Source organism: Oncorhynchus masou, chromosome 29, assembly GCF_036934945.1.
Source record: "Oncorhynchus masou masou isolate Uvic2021 chromosome 29, UVic_Omas_1.1, whole genome shotgun sequence".
Taxonomy (NCBI): domain Eukaryota; kingdom Metazoa; phylum Chordata; class Actinopteri; order Salmoniformes; family Salmonidae; genus Oncorhynchus; species Oncorhynchus masou.
The window spans coordinates 94,304,303-94,307,632 of record NC_088240.1 but is presented as its reverse complement, the minus strand read 5'-3'; positions in this window follow the sequence as shown (position 1 = coordinate 94,307,632).

The following is a 3,330-nucleotide window of genomic DNA, read 5'->3' as shown; positions in this document are numbered from 1 at the left end:
TGGTAGCAACACAACATGACAACTACATGGTAGCAACACAACATGACAACAACATGGTGGCAACACAACATGACAACAACATGGTGGCAACACAAATTTGACAACTACATGGTAGCAACACAACATGACAACTACATGGTGGCAACACAACATGACAACTACATGGTAGCAACACAACATGACAGCTACATGGTAGCAACACAACATGGTAGCAACAAAGCATGACAACAACATGGCAGCAGCACAACATGACAACAACATGGTAGCAACACCACATGACAACAACATGGTAGCAACATAACATGACAACAACATGGTAGCAACACCACATGACAACAACATGGTAGCAACATAACATGACAACAACATGGTAGCAACACCACATGACAACAACATGGTAGCAACATAACATGACAACAACATGGTAGCAACACAACATGACAACAACATGGTAGCAACACAACATGACAACTACATGGTAGCAACACAACATGACAACAACATGGTGGCAACACAACATGACAACTACATGGTAGCAACACAACATGACAACAACATGGTAGCAACACAACATGACAACTACATGGTAGCAACACAACATGACAACAACATGGTGGCAACACAACATTACAACTACATGGTAGCAACACAACATGACAGCTACATGGTAGCAACACAACATGGTAGCAACAAAACATGACAACAACATGGCAGCAGCACAACATGACAACAACATGGTAGCAACACTACATGACAACAACATGGCAGCAGCACAACATGACAACAACATGGTAGCAACACAACATGACAACTACATGGTAGCAACACAACATGACAACAACATGGTGGCAACACAACATTACAACTACATGGTAGCAACACAACATGACAGCTACATGGTAGCAACACAACATGGTAGCAACAAAACATGACAACAACATGGCAGCAGCACAACATGACAACAACATGGTAGCAACACTACATGACAACAACATGGCAGCAGCACAACATGACAACAACATGGTAGCAACACAACATGGCAGCAGCACAACATGGTAGCAGCACAAAACATGGTACAAACATCATTTGGGCACAGAAAACAGCACAAAGGGCAAGAAGGTAGAGACAACAATACATCACACAAAGCAGCCACAACTGTCTGTAAGAGTGTCCATGATTGAGTCTTTGAATGAAGAGATTGAGATAAAACTGTCCAGTTTGAGTGTTTGTTGCAGCTCATTCCAGTCGCTAGCTAGCTAAAGCCCATACCTTTAGTGAAGAGGCCTAAACCCATATCTTTAGTGAAGAGGCCTAAACCCCATACCTTTAGTGAAGAGGCCTAAACCCCATACCTTTAGTGAAGAGGCCTAAACCCCATACCTTTAGTGAAGAGGCCTAAAGCCCATACCTTTAGTGAAGAGGCCTAAAGCCCATACCTTTAGTGAAGCGGCCTAAACCCCATACCTTTAGTGAAGAGGCCTAAAACCCATACCTTTAGTGAAGGGGCCTAAAACCCATACCTTAAGTGGCCCAAGTTAAGAGGCCTAAGCCCATACCTTTAGTGAAGAGGCCCAAGTTAAGAGGCCTGAGCCCATATCTTTAGTGAAGGGGCCTAAAACCCATACCTTTAGTGAAGGGGCCTAAAACCCATACCTTTAGTGAAGGGGCCTAAAACCCATACCTTTAGTGAAGAGGCCTAAAACCCATATCTTTAGTGAAGAGGCCTAAACCCCATACCTTTAGTGAAGGGGCCTAAAACCCATCTCTTTAGTGAAGGGGCCTAAAACCCCATACCTTTAGTGAAGAGGCCTAAAACCCATACCTTAAGAGGCCCAAGTTAAGAGGCCTAAAACCCATACCTTTCGTGAAGGGGCCTAAAACCCATATCTTTAGTGAAGGGGCCTAAAACCCATACCTTAAGAGGCCCAAGGTAAGAGGCCTAAAACCCATACCTTTCGTGAAGGGGCCTAAAACCCATATCTTTAGTGAAGGGGCCTAAAACCCATACCTTAAGAGGCCCAAGTTAAGAGGCCTAAAACCCATACCTTTAGTGAAGGGTCCTGAACCCCATATCTTTAGTGAAGAGGCCTAAACCCCATACCTTTAGTGAAGAGGCCTAAACCCCATACCTTTAGTGAAGAGGCCTAAAACCCATATCTTTAGTAAAGGGGCCTAAAACCCATATCTTTAGTGAAGGGGCCTAAAACCCATATCTTTAGTGAAGAGGCCTAAAACCCATACCTTTCGTGAAGGGGCCTAAAACCCATATCTTTAGTGAAGGGGCCTAAAACCCATACCTTAAGAGGCCCAAGGTAAGAGGCCTAAACCCCATACCTTTTCAACTCCAATCAAACTACATAGGTTTGCAACCAGGAGTCAACCACAGAAATGTCACACCCTGATCAGTTTCACCTGTCCTTGTTATTATACCATACTGTACTGTACAGTTCTCTTCTGTGCTGAGCTGTCCAAACTTGTGAAACATAGATGTCTATGATTGGTTCAGATTTGGTCTGGCCAGGGCGGACTGACCAAATTTCAACTACTTTTCAACGTCCACGGACGTACAGTGTTGGTCGGTGCTCAGTGGGTGAGGATGCTTGTAACAGTAAATGGAAAGAGGGTAGGTGGTAGGTGTCAGGTCAGTAAGAACTGGGAGAGCTGACGTTAACTGGATGGAGGGAAAACAAACACCATTGTAAATACAACCCATATTTATGCTTATTTATTTTCCCTTTTGTACTTTAAACATTTGTACATCGTTACAACACTGTATACAGTATATACATAATATGACATTTGTAATGTCTTTATTCTTTTGGAACTTATGTGAGTGTAATGTTTACTGTTCATTTTTATTGTTTATTTCACTTTTGTATATTATCTACTTCACTTTCTTTGGCAATGTTAACCTATGTCATAATGCCAATAAAGCCTCTTGAATTGAGAAGAGAGAGAGAGAAGAGACAGAGAGAGAACAGAGAGAGAACAGAGAGAAGAGACAGAGAGAGAACAGAGAGAAGAGACAGAGAGAAGAAACAGAGAGAAGAGAGAGAAGAGACAGAGAACAGAGAGAAGAGACAGAGAGAACAGAGAGAAGAGAGAGAGAGCAGAGAGAGGACAGAGAGAGAAGAGAGAGAGAGAGAGAGACATCATAAAATCCATGTACACAAACAACAAGTGTGCGGTTAAAATTGGCAAAAAACACACACATTTCTTCACACAGGGTCGTGGGGTTAGACAGGGATGCAGCTTAAGCCCCACCCTCTTCAACATATATATCAACGAACTGGCGCGGGCACTAGAAAAGTCTGCAGCACCCGGCCTCAC